The sequence below is a fragment of the Montipora foliosa genome, chromosome 10 (assembly GCF_036669935.1).
Source record: "Montipora foliosa isolate CH-2021 chromosome 10, ASM3666993v2, whole genome shotgun sequence".
Lineage (NCBI taxonomy): Eukaryota > Metazoa > Cnidaria > Anthozoa > Scleractinia > Acroporidae > Montipora > Montipora foliosa.
In genome coordinates this window covers 38,344,303-38,372,145 of record NC_090878.1, presented here as the reverse complement: position 1 = coordinate 38,372,145, position 27,843 = coordinate 38,344,303, and the positions used below count along the sequence as shown (strand labels likewise).

The 27,843-nt window shown below is 40.0% G+C and overlaps 1 long non-coding RNA gene across 2 annotated transcripts in view; it reads right to left on the bottom strand.

Annotated features, from left to right (window-relative positions):
* Positions 1–27,371, bottom strand: part of LOC137974032 (uncharacterized) — a 53,803-nt gene extending 26,432 nt beyond the window's left edge. For both annotated transcript variants that reach the window (XR_011117374.1, XR_011117375.1), the window contains exons 1-2: positions 27,203–27,371; positions 18,717–18,800 (exon numbers count right to left, since the gene is read on the bottom strand). This is a non-coding gene — a long non-coding RNA (uncharacterized lncRNA). The remainder of the gene's footprint in view (positions 1–18,716; positions 18,801–27,202) is intronic.
* Between the last annotated feature and the right edge of the window lie 472 nt (positions 27,372–27,843).

Sequence of the window (27,843 nt, the reverse complement as noted above, 5' to 3'; positions counted from 1 at the left end):
TGATAATTTTCAAGTTCCCTCACAACTTCTTTTTACCACAAGTGTGCCCTCTGAGCATCTGAAGGCTTTCTAATACTAAAGTTCACTGAAGTTAAGCCCTGCCGGGCGGGGTTAGTGTTTGGATGGGAGACCGAAACAATGTACCCCTCTTAAAACAGAAGCATCGGACCGAAAATACTATTAACTCTAACAAATGCGAACTCAGCAAGGTACAGATCTTGTTAGCTTGCTTTATGCAAAACAAATATTGATGAAAAAGCAAATAACTATTGATACACAGTTTTCAGAAAGAGCAGAAGGAAGTTTCCCGGACGGTCGATCGAGAATAAAATATTTACGACATCAAAACAACATTAATTTTGAACCGTGAATATAGAATATAAAAAGTTACGATCAGCGACAAACATTTTGGGAGATTTTTGCTACGTTCAAGTAAATTGCAAAATCGAAAAGTGACATGGCCGGAATTCAGCGGGCGCCGTGATTACGTTACCGTTGCATGTTTACTCGTCAAACAGTGAAGCATCTGTGTCAAATGATGGCAAGATACCGGGTTTTTAAAAAGTTTCTTTTTCTGTCAAGTGTTATAAAGTTTGACAATGAAATGAGCGAAGTCAAAACAAAGATCACAATCGCCCAACTCTTGTTTATGCAAAGTCAAAATTTACTCTCCAAGACGCGTACGACGTTATTATCACCAGGTAATTCCATCATTTTGGAAATAGCAGCTACTTTATTATTCATCTGCGTCACAAGTTTTCACAGATTTTGGGGCTCATTTTGTTGAAACTCGAGCACGCTTTCAACAGGCCTGTGAACCCTTCCCGCTTACAGAGCAAAACTAAAAAACTTCTCGCATATCACATTTCAACCTTAAGCTCGAAAATTCAATACACAACATGATATTATAATTCACAAAGGCAGAAAATACCACAGAATCCTTTTCCAGCGAAAGTTTTATTGAAACAAACAACATATTTGCTCTTAGAGGCGAAAACCTCTTCCTATTTCATTGCGTGCGTGAAGACAACAAACTCAATTGTGTCAAATTACCTTGTACTTTAGGTAAATACTGCTCACTTTGATTTCGTCTCGACGGGCGATAGATTGTTGTCGAAGTCCAGTACTCGTCGCTTTTGAGATTCATGCCTAGTTTATCCAACTGACTTTCCATTATTGAGCTCCATAAGGGTATATTTTGTTTAAGGATCCACTAAAACGCCATTCGCGTTGCATGACTTTCGACGCCATTGCAGGCTAAGTTAATGATTCTACTGTGTCCACCAGAGAAATCTACGCAGTTCCACTACCCTCTCGATCCTACGAAAATACGCGCAGAAGGCTCTATCCACAAAGACACCACTTACCAGGGGAGTGACAGGCAAGACTTTTACCGACACGGAAAAAAAAAAAAAAAAAGAAAAAAAAGAAAACAAACAAACTAAACGCAGACCTCGACTGGGTTTGCCTTATAAGGCAACCCAGTAATAAGGGGACATTGGGCACCCTTGTCTGACCCTTCTACTTAGAGTGAAGTGCTCTGAGACCCAACCGTTATTTTGGATAGCGGTCGACACATCATTATAAAATAATTTGAACCAGGTAACCAACGAGGGATCGAAATTAAAATGAACGAGAGCTCTTTCTATAAAGGCCCACTAGATCGAATCGAATGCCTTTTCGAAATCTACGAACATCAACAAACCTGGTTTATTCATGTCGTCCGCAAAATTTATTATTCCGTCAATTAGTAAAATATTTTCTGCAATGGAGCGTCCTTTTAAAAAGCCACTCTGGTCATTGTTAACAATTTCAGGGAGTACTCACTTCATTCGATTTCCTATCGCTTTCGATGCAATTTTGTAGTCGCAGTTTAAAAGAGTAATTGGCCTCCAGTTTTTTAGGAAAAGAGGATTTTTGTCTTTCTTTGGTAAAAGAGAAATTATACCTTGCCTCTGGGTCACGGAAAGTTGCCCTTTCTGGAAAGAGCAGTTGATGGCGTTCACAAAGAGGATAGAAATGTCATTCCAAAGAACTTTATAAAATTCAGCGGGGAAGCCGTCTGAACCAGGGGACTTATTTGATTCTATTGTCTTGAGCGCACCCAAACATTCACTAACTGTTAAATTAAAGGCCTTCACAAGACGCTTTGCCGTCCTCATCCAACCTCACGCAATTTGCTCTTGGGAAGAACTCAAGGTCTTCTTGACTATTTTGTGGTGTTTTGCTGCTATATAGCCCTCTATAGAAATTCACACATTCTTGAAGAAGTTCACGGTCAGAGGATAAAGGTGAGTTATCGGCTCGACGGAGTTGACTTAAAGCCTTACGTTTGAAGTGTCGCTTTTCTAAATTGAAAAAATACTTAGAGTTTTTCTCACCTTCATTGTACCAACGAGTTTTGGACCGCAGGATAGCACCCTTAGTTTTATATTCGTAGATTTTTTCTAGGTTTTCTTTTGCCTCGATCAACTGTTGGCTAAATTCTTCTTTCAACTGAGGGGGCAATGGTTCTTCAATTTTTTTCTCCAAGTATGTTAAATTTGCGTAAAGTCATTGCAGGTGTTTCTACACACAGCCCGGGAGTGAGCGAATTTCCGTCTGATCATTATGATTTCTAGAGTAAAGTTTCTTCGAGCAAAACCGGTACGCCGCAAAGTCTACGACTTTAAACGAGGGAACTTCGCCGAACTGCGTAGCTCATTTGAGCACGTTCCTTTTTAAGTCTACTTCATTATGCATACGGTCCTTTGTTTCAAGAAAACAATAGCGATAACAATAGACGTACTTTGGGACTGTAGCGCTTTGTTTGTCTATATGGACTTCAAAAAAATCGGACGAATGTCTGACTGAAATACAGAAAATCAAACATTTTCAACGTAATTTTTGCACTTTTTCCTGCAATTTTAGCCATTTGTCAACTTTAAAATAAGCGAAAGAAGTGGAGTTTCAAGAAATCTTTGTATAAATGCGGTTCAGATTCTCATATACAAAACAAACGGACCAAATAAAAGTTAGTAGAACTTGAATGCCTACCTTCTTTTTGCTCTTAAAATTGTTTTTCGTCTCTTTGTCAGTTCACCAAAGCACTGTAAAGTGAGGGTTTGTTTTCTTTCCTGTATAATGCACGGCTCGTTCAGGCGAATCACGAAGGGTGCATAGAGAGGGCTCTTTATCGCACATTTCACAAATCAGCGATATGCTCATTGATGTTTCCGAATGGATCACTTTTGTTTTGCTAACGCCACAACCACTCCTGTAGGTAGCTTTCAAACAAGTCCACGGATGTTCCTGTACAAGGCATACTTCGTTTTTCTCCCCACCGTGTATTTTCAATGCTCTGCGTATGGGCACGCGTGTCTGCGTCGACGAAGTTTAGGCGATGGTTATGCACCGATCAACTCGAGACTTCAACATTCACCCCCCCCCCCCCCCCCCTTGAGCAAACCACGGGCATTTGAACTTTTGAAGATTGGATCGTTCAATTCAATACAATACAATACAATACATACTTAATTGACCGCTCCCCATAGGGGCTTTTTAGGGCCAATGAAACACAATCACCGAAACAACAGAACACAACAACTGCAACTGTTAAGAATCCCAACTGGCCGGAGCCAACCCATTAGCTATTTACAAGTGCAGCTGGGAAGTTGAACCAGGGACTACCAGGAACAAATTCAAAGAGTGGTCAGAGCGGGTCTTGAACCCGGGATCTCCGGATCTCAAGGCAAGCGCACTAACCACTGGGCCATACTGCCCCTTCGGGCCAAAATAGTGTTCATATGCCCTACCCTGTCGTCGAATTTGTCTGTCTGTCTGTCCCCAACTTTTGAAGACCTTTTTTGTAAGCCAATCCCTTACAGATGCTATATCTCTTCCTTTAAACTCTTCCATCTCGTCCAAACATGTGTTTTATGGCTGTTAGCGACTTCGGCGCCCGACTCCTGAACCTGACTCTTCCGGTTCAATTTTCCCCACCCCACGCAGGCAAAGGTCAAATTCCCCACTCCCCGGGCACAGAAGATAGTCAAATGCCCGGGGTTTGCCCGGGCGGGCGGGCGGAAATGTTGAAGTTTCGATTTGATCGGCGCATTAACTGTGAGATGATGATAGCCCTCGTCTTGTAGGCAATCGTAAGCTTTCCACATGTCGCTCATCACGCGTGTTCCAGACAATATTTGAGCGCGGATAATTGGCAAGAGTGTCTCTTTATCCCTGCGCTCTACCGGAACAAGGAAGCAGGCCTTGGTTTCGCGGCAAATTCCCCCAAAGACCTACTGTCCTTCAATGTAGCGACCTTTGTGATAGATACTTCATCTTGCCAAACTTGGACTCATCGATCTCAACAGTTGTACCAGGACCGCCTTTTAGCGTCGCATGTTGTTTCATTATTCTGTCAACACAAACATCCCGGCAATAGTTATACCAATCTATCACCGTTTCTTTCGAGGTGGTTTCTTCATCTAAAGCGGTTTCGTGCACTGCTTGTGTTGTGGTGAATTTGTGCGCCCAGGCGTAAGTTAGGGCTATGATTTTTTCAAGGGAAAGCTTACTACCAGAAAACGATAACTTCTAGTGGATTGAAGCTTGTCTATTGCAGTTTTTTCGAGAGTATCGCCAAACAAATCAATCTCCCGATGCAGTTCGTCTTTGCCATTTGAGTGCGTTTCCGCACTCAGGTTTAGGGCATTTCAATGACGACGAGAGTAGATTGTGCTCTTTGTACCACTCTATGCACCGCTCGTGATCGGCTAGAAGGCGAGACAGTTTCCATAAGTTTAAATTTGCAGATGTATCATGAGCGGCCATTCTGGTTGTAAAATTCACAGTTTGATCCGAGTGGGGTTAACGTCGACTCAAAGATTTTATACTTCAATGAACACGCGCATAAAGGATGCCCCAATCACAAGAAGGTATACAGTAACTCTTCCGTGCAGTGTGCTTTTAAGTGTGCAGCACGAGGTATGAAAAAACAAGCAAGTCACACATTCACAGAAATACTCGATTAACCTCCAAAAGAATTTTACTGGGATCAACCTTAAGCCTAAAGAGTGTCTTCAGTTCTAATTACGGTTACGGTTAGCATTATTAAAGGTCAAGCAAAATCAATGCATTTGTAGGTGGTCGGCACGGCACGTGCATAGAGGTGCAGGTCTTGACATTATGTACTTCTATAGCATTCTAGAACTGTTCTAGTTAGAAGAGCTAGGGCTCGTTTGATATTCTAGAACTTAGAGATTTTCAGTAGAGATTTCAGAACCCCCAAAAGACCTAGAGCTTTAGAAATCTTAGACTCACAACATGGACCATGAAATGATTCTAGAACTGTAGAACGTTTAGAGATTTTAGAAACCCCAAAGCCCCTCCGTCTTTTTAAAATAACTCTAAAATAGAAGATAGCTAAAATCTCTAAAATCTCTAAACGTTCTACAGTTCTAGAATATCCATGGTCCATGTTGTGAGTCTAAGATTTCTAAAGCTCTAGAATATGTAAGGTCTTTTGGGGGTTCTAAAATCTCTAAAATCTCTAAAGTTCTAGAATATCAAACGATCCCTAGGTCTTCTAACTAGTCTCGTTCTTTCATTCAAATGTTAGCTTTCATGTTACGGTTCGGTTAATCCACACTCTTTACGAGATAGTGTCATGAATATAGCACTCGTTTACTGATTAAGCCTAAGCGCTCGTTTCAGTGATTAGGCCTAAGCACTCTTTTAAAATGTTAGCTTTCATTTTACGATTCGGTTAACTACACTTTTTACCGAGATCGTGTGAAGAATATAGCACTCGTTTACTGATTAAGCCTAAGCGCTCGTTTCAGTGATTAGGATTTTAGCTTTCATTTTACGGTTCGGTTAACTACACTTTTTACCGAGATCGTGTGAGGAATATAGCACTAGTTTACTGATGAAGCCTAACTAGTTTCGTTCTTTCATTAAAATTTTAACTTTCCTGTTACGGTTCGGTTAATCACACTCTTTACGAGATAGTGTTATGAATATAGCACTCGTTTACTGATTAGCCTTAGCGCTCGTTTCAGTGATTAGGCCTAAGAACTCTTTTAAAATTTTAGTTTTCATTTTACGGTTCGGTTAACTACACTTTTTACCGAGATCGTGTGAGGAATATAGCACTCGTTTACTGATGAAGCCTAACTAGTATCGTCAAGTTCTTTTATTCAAATTTTAGCTTTCATGTTACGGTTCGGTTAATCCACACTCTTTACGAGATAGTGTGATGAATATAGCACTCGTTTACTGATTAAGCCTAAGCGCTTGTTTCAGTGATTCAGGCCTAATTTTAGCTTTCATTTTACGGTTCGGTTAACTACACTTTCTACCGAGATCGTGTGAGGAATATAGCATTCGTTTGCTGATAAAGCCTAAGCGCTCGTTTCGTGATTAGGATTTTAGCTTTCATTTTACGGTTCGGTTAACTACACTTTTTACCGAGATCGTGTGAGGAATATAGCACTCGTTTACTGATGAAGCCCAAGCTCTCGTTCTCGTTTCAGTGATTAGGCCTAAGCACTCTTTTAAAATTTTAGCTTTGGCGCTATTTAGCTTTCACAACATGGACCATGGATATTCTAGAACTGTAGAACGTTTAGAGATTTTAGAAGCCCCAACCCCTCTTCCATTCTAGTATTCCACATCGCGTACTGATTTTAGAGGTTCTTGAACCTTTTAGCTATAGATTTCTAGACTTGCCCTCAGTCTTTTTAAAATAACTCTAAAATAGAAGATAGCTATAGATGAGTTCTATCTTCTAGTGACAATATCTGCACCTTTCTCGGCGGCACGTGTATATAATTACTTATCATTGTTATGTAAATTGTCCTCCAGAATTCCAAAGAAATATTATTATCAAGGTGTGAATTGGCAACTTGACACGTTAGCTCAGTGGTCTAGAACAGGGACAAGTAATCCAGAGGTTTACAGTGGTACGGAGTTGAAGGCAGACTGCGGGAAACATATAAAATGACAGAAAAAGCCGAGCGGGATCTGGAATAGAAAGACACGACAAGGAATCGAAAGAGGAAAGCTGGGACGTAACGGAACAAACACAGTGTGAGCAAAGAGGGCAGAGAAAAGAGAGAGGGAAAAAAAAGAGAGGGAAGGAGTGAGAGAGAGAGAATGAGATCCAATCTTTATCATCCCGTAAGTACAAATTAGCAATGTATATATTCGATACCCTTGGGCATACGTATTGTTCTTCAAAACAATAGCACGAATGCATAATTAATTTGTCCTGCATGCATAATGAAGTAGGGACCTGTGCGGAAATCATTCCAAACCAAATGTTATCTCTTACAACGGTGTTACTGCAAACAGTTCTGCTGATAAGGCAGATTTATTCAACTCGCATTTTTCTTCTGTCTTCAGGCCACAGTCGACTACAAACATGAACACTAGTTATTTGAATATTCATGATCAATCTTTTGCCTGCCCGCTTTTGTCTGAATTAAGTCTTTCGGTTAACGAAGTCGCAAAGTGTTTAATGGACCTTGACATCACGAAAGCCTGTGGTCCCGATGGGATTCCGACCAGACTTCCTAAAGAATGTGCTAACGAGATTGCCCCGAGTCTTTGCATGATGTTCAACATCTCGCTCAAAACAGCTTGTTTGCCCAAGGAATGGAAAGAAGCTAAAGTAACACCTGTTCATAAAAAAAGACTCTAAAGAGCCTGCTTCAAATTATAGGCCAATCTTCTTTTTGTGTCTGGTAAACAAGGTACTCGAATGCTGTATTGGAAAACGTCTCTACTATTATATAAAAAACGTTATCACCCTATTACAACACGGTTTCATGCCAAATCGCTCCTGTGTTTCTCGGTTATTGTCAGTCCTACATTCCACTGGAAAAAAATCTCGACAACAGCATTCAAACAGACATCTTGTATCCGGACTTTGCCAAAGCATTTGATTCTGTGGACCACGCCATCCTTCTTGAGAAGGTTGAGAGATATGGATATTACATCACTTAGTATTTTTAAGAAGAATCTGAAGACATACCTTTTTAGTCTAGCTCACAACAAGTAATTCTTAGCAGTGGCATTTGGGGGCTTGGGGGTGGTCAAGTGTGCATTTTTCGTTTCGGGTTTTATTTTTTTAATAGATTCTTGTAAAGCGCTTTTGATCATTTATCATGTTAAAAGGCGCTATATTAAGTGGAAATTATTATTATTATTATGGAGTAGTTGGACATCTACATGATTGGTTCAAGAACTATCTGCAGGATTAGCAGCAACGAGTAGTTGTAGATGGATTCACCTCCAGGTGGGCCCCTGTAACCTCCAGAGTGCCCCAAGGAAGTCTGCTTGGCCCATTACTCTTCATCATCTTTATCAACGACCTTGCAAGTGCCTTGCCTGATGGTGCTCTGACAGCCCTTTACGCAGACGACACCAAGGTGTATGGAAGTATCTTATCATATCTAGACGCAGATAAATTGCAGCAAGCACTAACAAGCCTAGATTCCTGGAGTCTTCACAATAGTATTAATTTCAACGCATCAAAGTGCAAGATCTTAGCAGTGACGCGGAAGAAAGATCCAGTGCGCTATGACTACCACCTTGACCACGTTGACCTACAGCGCGTGAACGAGGAGAAAGATCTCGGTGTCATGATAACAAGCAAATTAACGTGGGAAACTCAAGTTCTCATGGTTACCGCCAAAGCGAATAAGCTACTCGGTCTTCTTTCGTCGCACCTGTCCCATGCTGATGGACGTTAAGGTTAGAAGATCCTTGTACCTGGCACTAGAAAAGTCCCTATGCAACTGAAGTGTGGTCTCCCAGCCACTAAACCTTAAAGTAGAAAGCTGAAAATGTTCAGAGAAGAGCTACACGCTGGATTCTACAAATCAAGCAAGGTGAACTGTCCTATAAAGAGAGACTGATTCATCTGGATCTGCTATCGCTTACCTGTGACCTCGAGGTCAGGGATTTAGTATTTCTTTATAACGCTTTGCATGGCTAGATTGACATAGATATTAATTTTATTAAGAGTGTTAGTCACAGCCATACTCGACGATCTGAATAAAGTGATATAAAGTATTTGGAAACGCCTTTCTGTAACACAGACACTTATCAGTCCTCCTTCTTTAATCGCAGTATTAAATTATGGACCCTTATATGTAAACTAATTCAACCCAGCGACTTTCTAAACATAAAGACTTTTAAGAATAGTATAATTAAATTTGTACAATGATGAATTAGCAAATGTCTTTGACCCCGACAAGCCATGTTCATGGGGTCTTGCACGTAATTGTGGATGCCACTGGCAACCATAGTTTCAATAAGCATTTCCTTAGATTTTTATTGATTAAGTTGGGAGGTGCCTTGCATGGGACTCCAGGTCCCGTTTGCACCTTCCTTTTGGTCTTTGGTCGTTAGTCGATCTTTGATGGGTTTTTTCCCGGACTTGTAACTAACTATTTATTTAGAGAGACTTTGACCAATAAAGTTGGCATGTATCTTTGAGTTTGCGAAACGACCCATTCCAATAACGGCGCTCGACATCTTTAAGTGTGGGCGGGTGGTTGTATCTGTAAGCATTTTGAGCGCCCCAGTAAAATAAAAACAGCTTTCTTTTAAGGTGATTGGAACCATTTTCACCACTTTTAAGACAACACTGATTCAGAACTACCTTAACTTTTCGAAAATTTAAGGAAGCTCCGAATCGGGTCCCAGGAATCTTTTAAAACTTTGACGATAGTTCTATCTTAGATTGCTTATTACTATTCTACAGCCGAGTTTAGTTTTTGAGATTTAAGCAAGTAAAGACAAAATATAAGGTGTTTTTGGAGAGCTTTCATGTTTCCATGGTAACCTATTACGTCACAATAATGGGGGGCATTTTGTTAAGCAATAATTGGTGTTTCATATGGCGCCATAACATTGTAATACAGTGTAATGGTTATAACCCTTCTAATAAGGTTTCTTAAAAATTGTAAAACTGGTTTCAACCACCTTAACGTGCACGAGGCGAACTCCACCTCGTTTCCAGGATACCACACTGCTTTACACCAATGAAAAACCGCCACGTAGCGCCTATTGCGAATTTTCTTGCACAGGAAAAACTACGCCGAATTTCTGATTCTGGCTTTTTCTGACCAGAATAATTAGCATGTCGAGACTTCTGTTTGTTCAATCTGTTACTGTTCATCCCATTACTCTGTCTAACGCTATGAGATTTTACTAGTCAGCTGGAGGCGCCTGAGAAGTGAATGAATTACTGATAAAGACTAAAAAAATAATTTAATCGCGATCTCCTTGAGAATTTCAAGTTTTGCTTGAGCTGAAGAAAGCCCTGAAAGTTTAATTCATCTCCTCGAAGGCGTCGGCAGTTTAGCACCTGCCAATGATCGGCCATACATGTATGTTTATTTACTCTTTTGCAGTGTTACAACTGAATTACATATTAAGTCAGCTAACAATAATACTACCACTACTACTACTACTACTAATAATAATAATAATAATAATAATAATAATAATAGGAATAAATAATTGATGTAAATATAAATGCAATAAATAATATTCACTATTCAGCAAGCGCACAAACATGAAGCCGACAGTAATCGTGAACTGGTATTTATGATTGTACTAGGTTTGCGAACTTGTTTGCAAACTATAACTATAATGTTTGAACTATAATGTTTGAATGTGACCTTAGAGAATAATGGGAGCTACGCGCCAGGAGACGGCTTAAAACAAGCTTATAGAAAGGGTTCTCAGGGTGTACCTTGATATAAACATTCTACAGGCAGATATTCTCCTGTCGTGCAAAGTGACAACATTGGCCCTCGCTCAGTAAAGCCTCAATTTACTCTTGACCTGGGAACACTATTTTGAGGGCGCGCTTCTGTATCCTCTCAATCGCATCCACGAGGTCCCGTGGCAATGCTGCGAAGACAGGACAGGCGTACTCAAGTATGGGCCTGACTAGAGAGCAACAAACTCTAACTAAATCTTCTGTCGGAACGCCACAACGTTTAAGTTGTCTAAGGGCGTAATGCCTGCGGTTGGCGTTTCTCACTATATGGTCAACGTGCACCGTCCAGGTCAGGTCTGGTCCAGGTCAGGTGACTCGACTTGCTCCACAATGGTTCTGCCAGTTGCAATTGGAGGGCACTGATTACCGTTCTAGTGTAGAAAGTCAAACGCCAAAACCTTACATTTCACTGGGTTTAGACACATATTGTTTCTGAAGGCAAAAGACTGGATCTCTGGAACTATGAATGGTAAAACGGAGGGCGACTTCCTAGGAATAATTTGTAAGACTGTGACCGAGACAAATTGCATTTGACAGGAAAAATCTGTAGAAAAAAATATAACCTTACCTACTAATCGACGATTGCACAAGGTCGATTGCGCACCAGCAAATGCCACTGATACAACTTACTGCATCATTCCAAAATCATCTTCAACCAACCAACAATTACGGTGAACGGATCTAGTGTTGGAACGCATATATAAAGAGCCGAGGCCCCACACGGTCACGAATAGTATTTACTGCTCGCTAAGGCTCGCAGCAAAAAGTTAAGTTGTTACGAAAAAGCATGGCCCGTTAAACTTATACACATTTTAGCACAGTAAACAACATTACATGAATTGCACAGGGCGAACTCGTGTCGCGAACTACAAATGAGATGTTGGGCACTAAGCTTTCTGCACATACGTGTTCCAGGAACCTAGTGTGTTTGTGGAGGGTATGTATGGGGTTAACTAATAGCTGAGATTCGGCCAAAATTTTAATTGTTCGCTGAGAAACGATGTGCTTTTTAACTGATAGCTGAGAATTGTTAATGTGTATTTTAACTTTTAGATGAGAAACGGCCAAGAATGTAGCTGACAGCTGAGAAAGGGGCGAGAATTTAGCTCACAGCTGAGATTCCAGCACCCCATCCTGACCCTCTATGTGCCCTTAGTTACTCGCTCTTCTTGCTTTCGTCTACCGCCGATACCAGAGGTGTCGCGGGAGGAAAGAGACCTCTATACAGTGCCAATCTGAATGCTTGGGTTTAGGAAATGTCATTTGTATGACCTTGAGGTTTCCTTGACTCCATCACTCCATCTCTTCCGAACGAGCTGCCCGCACCACTTGATTCCATGTTGATGGAGGTGATCATTGGTGGGTGTTCCAAGGGACCAAAAAATAGTGGCGATTGCACTCGCCTCCCACCAATGTGGCCCGGGTTCGACTCCGGACTCGTGGCGATATGTGGGTTAAGTTCGTTGTAGGTTCTCTACTCTGCACCGTGAGGTCTTTCTCTGAGTTCTCCGGTTTTCCCCTCTGCTCAGAAAACAACATTTCTAAATTTCAATTCGATCGAATGCAGGACCTCACTGAAAACTACTTTCGCGTGCGTCGAGCTTTCTGGGTAAATATCATTTATTATCATTATCATTGTCATTGTCATTGTCATTGTCATTGTCATTATCATTATTATTTCTCTGATCTGGGAGATTGAAATCTTATCGCGTCTGGCCTAATTGACGCTTTCCCAGAGACCTCTTTTGCGTTCAAGTGTCCAGGTTTGGTAATGGTTTGTTAGTGTTGGAAGAAAGGTGAAGTGGAGGACCTTGCACTCAGTCTCCAATGGAATGTCAGGATGTTTCAGTGATGGGGCAAGATCTCTCTCTTTTTGACCGCCCATTCTCAGCTGATTTCGTGCCCAGGTATTTGTACCTGTTTTAGTTTAGTATTGTTGATGTATATGTTGAAGTTGCTAGGCGTTCTGCATATTAGGTGACGGCAATGTGTTTCAAAGCGAGGCCAGGGTTTTTGGGAAACGAGGGAAGATGGCTAATTTGAACTGTCGAACAGGGGAACAAGGACAAAATATCTTAGGGAACAAGGGAACATAAACCATTTTAGGGATAAAAAAGCTGAGAACAAAGTGTGGAAGTAATTTCGTGAACAAGGGAACACGAGCAAATTTTCAAAGGGAACAAGGGAACAATAAATAATAAAAGCGCTGAACATCCGCTTTTATTAAAAACAAGTAGTAGTAATCTCCGATTATTAAAGTGCGTTCGACAGTCGCTTTGGAAGCAAAGTGGAAGGAAAAGGGAAAGAATTAATCTTATAAGACCAAAGTTTGAGGATACGAGCTTTTACTTTTTGAGATGGTTTCAATAAATTGCCGAGTGCTTTGACTGGTTTGATACGATTAAAAGACTGTGCCCTTGGCCAAACTCAGAATTATGAATCATAAGTGCGATCTGTTTGTTTAATAAGGTAAGTTTTCGTTAAAATAACTACGCATCGTTTCTGAGGAAACGATACAACTTAAATAGCCCCTGTTTTTTATTTTCTTCAATCGTTCTAGGTTTAGTATGTTACTAGTAACCACTTTAAAGTAATTTAAAGTATTAAAGTGGTTACAAGTAAAATGCTAAACCCAGAAAGATTGAAGAAAATAAAAGAGAATCGAGTAGCATTGGCATCGAGGCTGAGATATCGATCATTTCTGAGATCACTTCAACTTCTTTTTCAAAGCATTCCTGTGGTTATTAGTTCTACTTTTCGTGTGAATAAAGTACAGTAATATACGTGAGAAAGGCCTTTGAATCACCAAATTCAGCTTGACAGTGGTCAATACTGACTAACAGCTTGATCCTTTGAGATGCTTTCACGACAAAAAGTTCACTAAAGATAATCCCTGTCGGGTGGGGTTGGTATCTGTCGGGGAGACCATCACGATATTAGACATGTTGTTGCCTTTCGAAGACGCCATGTACATCGTAATGCCTCTTTTGAATCGAAATCCTGAATCCTGAATCCTGACCATTCATCACATAAGGAGACATAAATCTAGGGGTAATCATTGATTATGAAGTGCGTTCGTTAGAAGGCCGAGATGCCATGAAAACGATCCTTTTATGTAAAGAACGTCTATGGAAAGAATTGATATGTGAGCCTTGTGGAATGTGGCTAAAAATGGAAAGTTTGGAGTAACGAGGTGATGACGACACAAAAACTAAATTTGTGAAAATCTGGAATTTGTTGAAGTTATCTGAGAGATTATTACTCAAAATGTATCTTGCCAAAAACCTGCAGCGTGTTGGTGTAAATTGACTGCATACAAACAATCACAAGGTGCACGGTCGTCATTTCCGCATGCGACGTATCAAAACTGAGAGATGCGCATACACGACTGACGTAATTCAAGATGACCCTGAACAAAAACAAGAACTTGCTAAAGCTCATTCCATGCACAGGATACCCAAGATCAGAAATTGCGTTCTTCTCATGTCGAACGCAAATATGGCTACACGAAGATCACATCCTCGTTATCACAAAATAAAAAAGAAGTCAACGAAATTCAGTCGTAAAACTGTATAACTTCCTCGTCTTTGCCTTAATGGTGCTGATCTTCACGGTATTTTCTTCAAAATGAGCTATTAAAGCTGGTTGTGTGGGCCTAGAAATCTCGTTCATTCTCATGAGGGAGGCTCTGGTCATCAGCAAACATGCAGCAGTCCATTCAGGGTCTCTAATGTCAAAATGGACGCTCTTTTTGTGATTCTGTCCATGTAGATAATGATTGATAATGGTGACAACATAAACCCTTGTCTGATCCCTGATTTGGCTCCGAACCCAATATGTAAGTTCTTTAGATGTTAATTCGAACGGTGCTCATTCTCTTTGTGGAGAGGGCACAAATTCTGTTCCAGCACACGCTACATTTGTCTCTGTTCACGTGGTCAAAGGCTTTCTCCTAGTCCACATTATTCAGTTGCCTATCATATTTGATGGTATTCTCGCTCGTTTGCCTCAAATCAAGGATTGCATCGAAACATCCTCTTCCTTGTGTTAATCTCGTCTTTGCCTAGTGGTTTACTAAGCTGAACCACTTAGTTAATCAATAATATAACTCGTGTAGCAAGATATTGAAGTTAATATCAAAATAAAGAAAATAAAGAATGAGTTATCGTGTAAATGTGAGATAAATGACGGATAGATCTATAATCAACTAAATGACAGTACTTTTCGAGTCAATAAACAGGTAAATGAACGGACAGCTATTTAAATCAATAATTTACTCAAATGACTTCACGCATAAAATTAATAAACGTTTTGTACCGATGTCTTTTCCCGGCTTCAGGCACGTTAAGTTACTTATGGCTTTGAGTCTGGGGCCGGACAAATCTAAAAAAAATAAACTTTACCAAATATAATATCTTTTTACACAGGCAAAAAGGAAGGAGTCCAAAGTTAAATTATTTCCTTTGTTATATCTCAAATATATCTATGCGTGCATAGAAATTAGAGACACTTGTATCATTCTATGATCCGCACTTAAAGCGAAAACCTAAATCTTCAGAGGGCAAAACTTCTATGTCTAAAATCGATTTCAGCTTTCTGCGCAAAAGGTGTTTTGTCCCACAAGTGAGGATCGAGACCATATTGTCAGGAAAGTACATTGTCTGTGTAGGCTACTGTAATATAGTGTAATGGCCAGTTTAGCGTGGCGAAGAGCTATTGAGTTTACATGTAAATTTCTGAACGGTATGTTTGTATTTGACAAAATTGACAATGAATAAACAAAGAATGACTGAGGGAGTGAGTTGTTGAGAAATAGTAATAGTATTCTTTATTGCGCCTTACTCTCCAAAGGGAAGTATTGAGTGAGATGGTGACTGACTGAGTGAGTGACTGAGTGACTGAGTGACTGAGTGAGTGACTGAGTGAGGGAGCGAGGGAGTGAGGGAGGGAGAGAGGCAGGGACGGAATGAGGAAGGTAATGAGTGAGTGAGTGCATTGAGTGAGGGAGGGATGGAGGGAGGGAGTAGATTATGGTAAAGCGGAGCAAATTAAGTGAATGACACAATGCACTAATTTGGATATCACTTAAAAAAGGCTCAATTAACTTAAATTCAAGTCAACGCCTGGACCCCATGAATACTCATGGGCTCATGTCGAAACCTGGACACAAAAGGTGGAAGAAAGGCAGTTATGTTTGGAGCCTGCGTAAATACGCCTGAGTGGAAGTGGTAGCCTTAAGGCGCCCGCAATTTTCCCGAAATGTTTCCTTGGCGCGCAAACGAGGAAGCATCTGCTTTGGAAGCAAAATGTTTCGGAACAAATTCATAACCATTTTTGCTTCCCGAGAAGCAAATTTTGTTTCCGCAACAAATGTTTCCTGGGGCCGCAAACGGGGAATCATTGCTTCCGCAACAAAGTGTCCACAACATGGTTTCCTCGATTGTGGGCGCCTTTAGAGTCGGAGAGATGAATCGAGGCTGCCCTGGAAGACTTTTCATGCAGTTATAGCACCAGAGAGAGAGAAACAGCGACTCATGCTTTTTGAACGCATCGAAATGTGAACGTATGTCGAATTATTAGTACAAAAAGGCGGCTCGTATAACCCAAGTCTGAAATATTTCATGATGATCTTAGTTCGAAAGAACACTGAGTTATAAATTAAAAAAGCAATTTTCTTCCCGTATTTTTTCGAATCCGTCAGAAATGCTGAAACGAAGAAATCGAAGACAGCGACGTCCGGTTGTTGAGTACGTTCATTTGCTTCGCTTCGCTTAAGTTGTTACTTTAAGATTTGAAACCTTACGGCTTTAAACTAAACCATAGGTAAAATGAGTATATTGTCGCCGATCGCAGAATTCGTACTAATTGTGAAGAAGGTTTGCAACTAAACACAAATGAAGTAACCGGGATAACTTACATTTGTTTCATAAATTGCATGATCCTCCAAATTAAGCCATTTCAGGGAAAATCTCAAAGAGGATTTACCTCATAGTTCTCTCGCTAAAACCACGAAAAGGGGAAACGCACTTTAAAATTTGACATTCATAAGAATTGAAATGGTAAATTAATAAAATGTTTTGATTTCACTTTTCACTTTCATATTAAAGGGAAATTCCCCGCCTACTTCTCGGAATTTAAAGAAAGCAAAAACAAGGTTTAAAAACAGTCGAGCCCATGCGCTACCCGATCCAGTCTTCTGTAAGACTGATTTCATTTCGAAACGAATGTTCGTTCCAGGTTGGTACTGGCACGAGGTTTCGAATCGGAATAAAGCATCAACCAGGGAGAACTAGCGGCAGTGGCTCGTGCCGCTAGGACATTTGCTGCTGTTATTATGAATGAAAATTAGTGAAAAGCCGAAGTGCAACTCTTGCTGTAGCAAAACAATCGGTTACTGTTGGACGGCCTGTTACTATATCTGAAAAACAGCTGTAGCTCATTATAGTAAAGTAATTGGGTAATAAGCTGTAACAAATCTGGTGCGACTGACTATCCATGTACTCAAACATTCCGGATTTTTATGTCAGGCGATGTTATATTAGTCGTCGTAGCTCCACATCAGCTGTACAGTTGCCCATTTATTAACTCGCGTTACCAAATAAATGTATGTTGGTGGGTCCGATCGACCAATGAAGTCAAGATACTAGCACCATCGCTATGTCGTCATTGGCCAGATTGAACAGTGTAAAGAAACGTCAAAATATCAGCTTCAGTGTGAGATAAAGACCGCATTACGATCGGCGGTAAGTGATATGTCTAACTCTTTGAATATTTCGATATTACAGAGACGTTGTCTGTTCTTTTTAACGCCGATTTCCGTGACCCTTAAGGATGACGCAACCGACACAGAATGTTTTTTGAAGAAAATAAACGCTTTTGAACAAAAGTATATTACTTGGAGTCTCGTGGAACAAACGCACGAGTTAATCAATGAACAAGCAGTAAGGATAGTAAGCAGGAGTTCGGAATCCTCTAACCAAAATTACAAACGAGCCAAAACTAAAGCTTGTTTGCCTTGACATTACAGGGAGCTACGATGAACGACAAAAGTAGTTGAGGCACTTTCCTGGAACATCTCAATTATAAGAAATTTATCTTTACGTATTAACATTTTCCGCTTGCACTGCCCCATTCAATTTTGCTAATGGAAAAAGTAAGTTTTGGGGGTAAAAAAATTATGTTAGGGGGAGGGGGGGTTAGATGAAAAGATTAAGGGATGGGGAAATTTGTCCAACATTCTTAAAACGGGGTAAGTATCTCAACCCTTTTGTCGGTTGTTATAGAACTGAATAGAAGCATCAAGCATAATTGCGAACCTGGTTGAAGAGAGCGCTGGCGGCAAGATGACATGGGAGTCAAGTGTAATAAAAAAGTAATAATGATAAATATTATACAAGATGAGGAGAAATGGTTGAGGTAGCCTTGATCTTGCTTAAGTTAAAGATGTCTTGTTTTTCTTTTTGTTTTTTTTTGTTTTTTTCAAATTTTGTAAAACACGTCTTCAGCGTTCTTGTTTCCTTGTATCGTCGCAAATTGACTGCCAAGGTAAGATACTGAGAGAAGAACAGCCGCTTTTTAATTGCACTAGGTGGTATTAGGCTACGAAGAGTGACTGTAGTCGAGGGCCAAAAAGGGTTTGTGGTTTTTACCTGTTAGCACACAGTTATCATGAAGTCTGCAGGTCAATGGCTGGCTCATTAATTCCTTGGCAGACGTTTTTATAGTATTCAAAATATACTAGTCCAGTTCAGTTGATGTGGAAGTGTTCGAAGCCGGCAGCTGGAGGGTTTTTCTTTTTTTTTCAACAGGAATTTGAGGCAAATATTATATGGCTCCTTTCACATGGCAAGAAGAGAAAAGGTTGTTTTTCTCGAGTCTTGTCTATCGTTCAGATTCAGTACAGCTTAATAGCATTCATTTGATAACTTTTGCTTACCTGTGTCCCTAGTACGAAAATCCTCTTTTGCTGCTATTTGAATTCGAGGAATTCTTACAATGATGGATCGCTGCTCAACCTCACCTTGCAAGGAAGGAAGAAATGGACAATTAGTTTAAATTCATAAAAAAATATGCAAATGTTTCCAAAACTAGGTCATCTTCAGGGAAAGAAAAGAGGATCCGTTAATTACATGTTTTGTATCTGTCCGAAGTATATTATGATGGGAACAGTTTACAAACATATGTACATAATTGGTCACTACGGGCTTTTCAGGGCAAATGACACACAAAACAAGAGAACAACAACAACAACATTGACTTCAAGAACGCCAACTGGCAAGGGGCAAACCTGTTGGCTACTTACAAGTGAAGCGGGGAAGTGGAACCAGGGACTATCAAAGTCAATTTCGTATAGTGGTCAGAACTGGTCTTGAACCCTGGATCTCCGGATCACAAGACAAGTACCCTAACCACTCGTCTCTATATTTTATAATGAATATATTTATTACGTTGGATGCCGGCCTGAAGGGCAGAATTGAACACGTTATAAAATAGCCTGCGAAGCTGGCGGTTCTGTTGTTGCGCGGGAAGCGAGCGATCTCGAGCGGTAAAGCCACGAGAAGGCAGAGGCGTGGGGAAAGAAGAACCACCTGCCAGGATTGACCGTTTTTTCGATTTCCACTCATTTGCATATATACTTGACGCTGTGAAAGCTTTTGGAGATTCAACCAATGCGAGAGGAGGCGCTTAAACCTAACATAATCTACTGATGAGGTTTTTCATGGCGGCGAACATGCCAGGCACGGGAGAAAAGTCTTTTCCTTTTCAGTTGAAAACGACAAATCTTAATAACAGCTGTAGATTGACTTTTGTCAGCTTACGGTTAATATGGGTAATTCCAGAAGACTTTGTACATTTCTGCGCAAAACCTATTCAAGAAATCGAGGCGCGAAGTACGTCAAAATGTGACTTGGGCAAAACTTTCGGCCACGATTGGTCTGAAAATAGCACCATCAGACATATTTTCGGATCGTGTATGTCATCCCTGTGGAATAAACTTGACTTTAGGTGAAAGAATTAACTTCGAGCCAAGATGATTTATTTATTCAAGACGATTTATTCAGGCAGAATAAAGCGTCTCTTACCAACATCTGTGTCTTCTCCTTCGAGCAAGGAAGGGGTGCAAATCTATTGAGAAACGTGCTGGAGTCAAAAGTCACTATTATTTAGGGAGCTTCGAGCGCTCCAAATGAAATTTGGAATTGTTGCATCAGTCTCCGGAAGCCGATTTTTCGGTGGGAAAATAAGATTTGATCACTGCGAACTGGGATTTCGTTACTAAGAATGAGAGATAAAGAGTCCTTAGAGCGAATGGGATTTGCATTATCAGAGATTATCAGGTATTAGTTCTGCTCAAAATTCCTGATATCAAACATTTCATGAGGTTTTCTTGCGTTCCTGGCCACTGCCATGTGAGAGTGATGCTCTTCCTGATGCTAACGGACTTGTTATTGAACCTCAAAGCTCTCTACCTACAACATCCCTACCACCAATACGGCTTCACTAGCACGAATTGACTTCCCTAAATCCAGCGCAACCAATGCAATCACTCGAAAAGAAGAAGCTCAGATGAGGTATTGGGAAAGGCGCCATAGCAAATGTGTCTGGCACAGGAACTGAAACGTCCTTGAACGTACCCTACCGATTTGCAAGACCTTCGACCTAGCTATTGTTGTGGGTCTAGTGAAGAGGGCGAAGACTCCGAGGAGGATACTGGTGATTATACTTACGCTGATGAATTTAGCAATGATGATGATGATGACAGTGACACTGAAGGTGACGTAGAGAAACGGGAGACTGCATCATTCAGAATGCTTTTATGTGCCAGGTGATAGCTGGCCTTTTTCAGCGGACACTTGGGTAAGCAATTCCACGCAGCTACAAATTATACCTTGCGCTGTCTTTATTGCCTCCGTTTTCCATTAATCTCATGTTTCGTTTTGAGACTTATCATTAACTGCTTCATAAAACATATCGATGCTCCAAAATTATATTTTCCTTATCATAACTCGGGTTGCGATTCTAGTAGCAGGGACTGGTATTTCTAAGAAAACTGGGATTTGGTCTGGTCACCCGGAGGAAGATACTACGAAGTCCAAAACCAAATCTCTCTTCTTTTTGAACTCGTCTAATGTTGGCTTGGAATCACGTAAAAACTGAAAGATAATTATTACAAATACTTATGAAACTCTAAGTTGATTGCAAGATTGATCGATATAACATAAACCACTGTAACAGGTGGCAAACAAAGCACCACACAGATAACATGACGTAAGACATTGTTAAGGTGATTCCTCAGTATTGCACCGCTTATCGTGTGCTGCGCATATGGTCTGTCAATATTTAAAAAAAAATTCGAATTTGTAACATTTTAAATATGGTGTAAGTCGATCATACACGCTGAAACAGTTCTCAAAACACGTGAGAGCATTTGTGAATGACCATAATTCTTTGCGAATAAGCGCGCGCATTCTGAGAACATGGCGAATTTTGTTGTTTCGATCTACGATAATCGAGAAAGACAGGTACGATGATGGTTTACTCTTAAATGAGCACGGTAACATATATCTTTTTATTTCATAATATTTGTTTTCAAATTATCCCCTTTAAACCAAAAACACTTCTAAAAAATTTATCGGAAGGAAAAAAAGATAAGCTAAAAACATTCACAAAGCCCCTTACCCAGGGATGTTAAATATGATCTTGAAAACAACGACTCAAGAAACGTTTTGAGTCGACGTCGTTCTAAGTTGAGTGTTTTTTTCAATAAACTGTATAAGACAGTGTTCCATATGCTCTAGACGTTCTACCTATAACGCGCGCTATTAGTATCGTACAGGCACGGAGCTAGTCACATAATAATATACCTTATTGAATGAAATTTTCGCGACACGTTAATTTCGCGATTTTGCGAAATTCTTGTACTATGAATCACTTTAATTTCGCGATCTTTAGTAAGACGCTATTTAAAAGTATTTAACTTATCCTTAAAGCAAATAGAACAACTTCACATACAATAACGTCAAAATTTACAACAAGAGATGCAGTGACGGGTCTATATGAGATCAGTAATAACAAAGTTCTAACAATTTTCACAACAATTGTACACTTGTTTGTTAATTTTAGTCAATTGACTATGATCTCCATAGCTGCTTGAGCAAATTTCGGGATGGAAGCGGAATCATTACACTTTATTGCATCGACTTCAGTTCACATTTGGTGTTAATGGAAAAGTTCTCTCCTGGTTTTCGTCTTACCTCTCTGGAAGGTCTCAGCAAATAGCCATTAATGAGACCCTCTCTGCAGAATTCGAGTTGCAATGTGGTGTCCCTCAAGGTTCTTGCTTGGGCCCGTTATTATTTACTCTGTATTCGAGTAAACTCTTCGAGATTATCAGACATCATTTTCCTACGGTGCATTGCTATGCGGATGACTCGCAGGTATACATCTCATTCTGCCCAAACGACAGTCTTGATCAACTTAATGCTGCGGAGTTACTGGAAAGCTGCATTGATGACAATCGTGCTTGGATGCTACATGATGATCTTAAACTAAATGACCAAAAAACTGAACTTCATATACACCGCAACAGCTTGATAAGGTAGTTATCACTCATATTCGCGTAGGTAATACCAACATTTACCCTGTGCCTGTCGCTAGGAACCTTGGCTCGTGGTTAGATGCCAATATCTCCATGAAGGAGCATATTTCTAAAACTTGTAATTCATCATTCTTCTATTTGTATAACATTCGTCGGATCCGGAAGTATCTCTCCAATAAGTCAACAGAGTCACTCGTTCATGCTTTTATATCTAGTCGTCTGGACTACTGTAACAGTTTATTGTATCGTCTGCCAAATTGCTCATTGATCAAATTACAACGTGTGCAGAATGCCTGTGCTAGTCTTATATTTGCTGAGGGTCGATATTGTCATATAACACCTATCCTAATCAAGTTGCACTGGTTACCGATTCAGTTTAGAATTGTATTCAAGATTCTTCTGTTAACTTTTAAGATCTTGCATGGCACAGCTCCTACTTATTTGGATTCATTGATTTCTCTGAAGCCCCAGTCATGCTATCACCTGAGAAGTTCTTGTGACACCCGCTTGCTTAAGCAACCCAGCTTTAAATCTAAAGTGACACTTGGTGACAGGTCGTTTACTTGTGCAGCACCAAAACTCTGGAATGCATTACCATTCGAAGTTAGAGACTCCAGGTCGTTGGATATTTTTAAATCAAAGTTAAAAACTCACCTTTTTCGAATAGCATTTTTATCATAACCTAGGCGCGATATTATAGTAAATTAGTATTTGTATGCAGTGTTTTATTTTATTTTACTTTATTTTATTTTAATAATTGTATTAATTATTGTATCCGATTTTTGAACTGTGTTATTTTATTGTGAAGCGCATTGGAACATTGTGTGGAATTTGCGCTATACAAATTATTGTTATTTATTTTTAATCATGAATCATAGCTTAAAATCCTTTAAGAATCACGAATCTTTGTTTTAATAACTCGGGTCGGGGAATCATGACTGACAAGGACACTGAGGAAAGCTACAAAATACATGCATAAATTAATTACTTCCGATCCAGGGAATGTACAAAATCGCTTTTAAAAATCATGAATCATTGAGCTAAAAACCAAGAAATGAAAAACACATTGATTAAGACTCGAATGATTTCGCCTCTATCCTCGATTGTAAATGGCTTGGTATGAAGACGTTGCAATAGGCTAGTCTCGAAATGTGTAGCAACAAAAGAACAGAGTCGAGGTTCGAGACAGACTAATTATCGACTTTGGATTTCGAATTGGATTTCGAGTTGGATTTACGAGTTGGATTTTCGAGTTGGTCAGAGTAAACTGCATACTGCAGACCAGGGGTAAAATGCAGACTAAGATTATAATGTAACTGTTGAAAAAGCCTAAACCCTTTAGAAGTGCTAACCATAGGCCTCATTACAGAGGCACCCAACGACCAATTTGTTGTAAAATGTATTATTATACCCCAGTTAATGAAAATAAATGTTATTAAGGCATTTTCAGGTGTTTTTCAGTGTTGCTGGGAAAACACCTTTTTCCCAGCAAGACACACAAGAAATTTCCCAGCCAGCTAGATAAAATTGGTTGGTTTCCCAGCCAGCTGATCAAATTTATTTCCCAGCCAGGAATTCCGCGCGCTTTCAAATCCCTCGATCCAAAACGACCGAACAAAAGAGACAAAACCGGGACAAAACATGTTTTTTCCGCAAGCGCAATCACTCTGACCAGCCGTCGTATGTTTGTGACTGTTCTCTGGGAGAGGGAAGGGGCCCTTTTTTTTTTTATTTTTTTTTAGTCGTCTTCAGTCTTCAGAGTTTCCGGCTACAGCCAGCTCGGGTTGAAATGCTAGAAAGAAGTCAGTAATTCCCAGGCAAAACCTTTATCAATAACAAAGTTTCCCAGCCAGCTCATCGAAACACCAGTATTTTTGCCAGCCAGCAAGATTCCTCTGGGGAACAGATAATGTGAGGAACAGATTCGTTGGGTGCCCCTGTCATTAGGCATAAAACAATATTGAGGCTTAACTGTTAGCACTTCTAAGAGGGTGTCAATAGGGTTAACGGTCAACCGTCAAATGGCCAAAAATTTAACCGTCAATCGTCAAAAACGCAACAATTTTACCGTCACCCGTCAAATGGGCAAGCCAATATCAGCCGTCAAATGTCTCACATATCCTTAAATCAAGAACTAAAGGATTGACTTAAGGTGGCTCAAACCGGTTTCAACAATTTGGTCTCATTATCGCTGAAAAGTGATAAGCAGGCTAAGGTGAAACTCTCTGTAAAGTTTTAAAAAAATCTCGGGAGCGGATTTAGAGCCACATTCAAAAATTCTAATTGCGAAGGTTGCTATGAATCTGCTCCAGACATTTTTTGATTGCATTTGGGTAATCTTGAGAAAAGTCGGCCACACATTTTTCAACTTTATGTGGAATTCCTTTACATTTAATTGCATCACAAGGGAAACGATTCTGAGAAAAAAACGACCTTTATCCAGGCGATTTGCCATAAAGTTGAAAAATGTGTGGCCGACTTTTCTTAAGATTACCCAAATGCAATCTGTTTCAATTTTGTCCATGTGTGTCCATCCATGGCTTCTCTTTCCTTTTGCTGTATTTCTTTTATATTGTTCAACAGTTCACTGTTTCATTGTACTTTTTAGGCGTTTTGAGTGTCATGAAATTACATCATTTTGCGTGACATAGCCCCTTTAACTAACTTCCAAGCGATAAGCCCATAATTATTCCATAGTTAATATAACAAACTGCCTCGCAGTTTGGTTTAACCATTTTTTGTAAAGTCACGTGCTTGCTAAGTTTTGGCCTACACAGCTTACCAATCACATATTATGAATCACCATTATTATCAATACGCGCGGCCAAACGGCAAACTGCTCTCTATAAAACGCGCCTTTTTGCGGGCCAAAACGGGAAATTCCAAGGCTAAAATGCATTTGCCGCCCTGGTACTAAATGGCTGCAGAGATATCAAAAAAACTTCACTCAGCCAAAGAGATCCTGAGGATACCATTTCAATTGCAGAGTCTCCTAGTCTCGCGACTGAGTTTTTGTGGATGACTTTTCAGTTTGCTCTTGTTTAGCTAGCTGATCGTATTGTAGTAACAACTTTCCACGATAATTTCATGCTACCTCTCTGTTAAACTTTTTTTTTCTTATTAAATGAATTTGTACGATTTGGCCTTGTGCAATGATAATCACATGTACTTTGGAGGGCATTAAGTTTACAGAATTTGTGTCCCTCAAAGCTACTCGGGCCACAAATAAACTATATGCCCTTCCCAAAAGTCATGTTATTGTCCTATTTGCACAAGACATCCCTGTAATCTGCGTGAAATTGCGCTGCTTAAAGTTGGAATCGATTTCTACCCCGCTGTTAATAACAACAATTCCGTTACATTACTTTTATAATAATGACCTGTTGCCTTCGTCAAAGTCGATTATTCGATACTGATGTCAAATCTTTGGCAAAGATTAGTTATTTATGGAAAAGTGATTGAAAGGATCGAACCTTGTCCCATGAATTGTACACAGTTTGAGAAATTTAAGAACAGTTTGTCATCTCCTGCAAGATGGGAGTCCATCAGAGGTCAATAACTGGGGTGTCTTTTGTGCGTGTTTTACACGTCGCCGATTTCATTAGAGAGATTTACCATGGCGTTTACGCTAAACGGTGAATGTTGGACTGAGATTTGCGTTTTAGAAAATGTGCCACCGTTTGGAATTTCAGTAAACATGAACCTAGCCTATTGTTCAATGGAAGAGCACCTGAAAAACTTTTCAAAAGAGGTTAAGAGTTTGCTGAATCCTCAGGCCGCGTATCCAAGAATGTCACATGTATTACAGAACTCTACGTTTATTCACAGACTAATTCACGGCGTATCAATGAAAGCTGAAAACGAGGGTCTACCTTCGTTCACAGTCAAAGGTTTCAAAAAAGCGTGAGAAAAAATATCACAATATATATTTACAGTAGCGTCATTTCCGGCTCTTAATCGCTGCCCTAATCAAATTGTTGCGTGACAAGAGAGAATCCCGTTGAAGCCCGAATTTTTCACGCTTTCCTTTCGTCACTGCTCAAGTAACGTTGATTCATAACTGCGATGATCAGCATTTTAACTTGATTCTCTCCGCAGTTCAAATATGTATGGTTTTCATATATTAACTCTCGTCAGAGAAAAAAAGGCGGCGCACGTGGCCCAGCAGTTTAATCTGCTGGATTCGCCGGCACGAAATCTTCAAGCCCTTTGTTCGAGCCATTGTGTTTTCGTGCTAAATGATGTAGCAGGCATCTGTCGATAGCGGGGGTTTTCCAAAGTAGGAAACACTGTCGTCTTTTCGCATCTTCTGTTTAGATAGATAAACTCGTTTTCTCTTAGCTCGAGAGTTCTAAAATCTCGACGATTTAAAATTTCCATACTTCAACTTTGAAGTGGCTAGGAATGTGCTTGGGTAAGCACCTTTAAGTTTAAACAAGAATTTTCTTGCAAACCACAAGACGTAAACCAGTTTTGGCAAGAAATTGAGAAATGTGAATGACGGTTTTCATTCGGTAGCTACACCACCCGGCAAAGCAGCTTGTTACAATGGAAAATTTCCTTTTCATTAATCACAACGAAAAAGTGGAGCTCAAGCACATCAGATTTCACTAAGGAAAGACAGATGGAACTGGTTAAATGAGGTAATAGGGGCTGTGAGCTACAAGACGAAAACTGGTAGTCGTTGAGAAAAGCAACTAGGGAAATTCCCATTTGATTAACTTGCAGAAAAACCCGAATAAAATTCCCATGGACGTGTCATACTGAAATACATATCTAATCCCACAGATACCGCAAAGGTCTTAGCGGAAACGTTTGTTTACCTTTAACAAACCGCAAACTCAACGTATTACATCGGTGTTACGTCATGTTTGAGACATCTTTCAGAATCACTGCTTCTCCTAACAACACACTGATCTCGGCGTGCCAGTACGAAATCAGGGCGGATCCCTCAAACCACTTCTTTTGAAACCGCACTCGAAATAGCTTTCGTACAAGGAAATCACACGTAGGGTAAGACACTAAATGTTATGACAAGGTCCTGAAGGTCAATATTTAAGTAACGCGTACCAGCAAACAGCAAAGTCACTTATAACGGGTAACGGCTTAAAAAAAGAAAGAAGTATAAGGAACATTTAGCGTTCGAAAATTCGGAATAAAGAATTTTACGGTTTCCGTTAAAGAACAACGAATTCGGAAAATTGAATATAGAACAAAATTTCAATAATAAATAATGAATAACTCGGAAAAAAATGGAAGGAATAATGAATAACTGAAATCAAATTATTCCGCTTCCACCCCCGATGTTTTTGCAAAGGTACCCTTCTACATCATAAGCCTTTTTGCTCACGGCCACTTTTCGCTGGGGAGAACAGGACAGACCACAACACCGGAAAATTCGTGCTAATCGTGGGAGAGAGTGCTTAGTATGTCCAACATCTGAGGGAATTCATGAGTCAGTGTT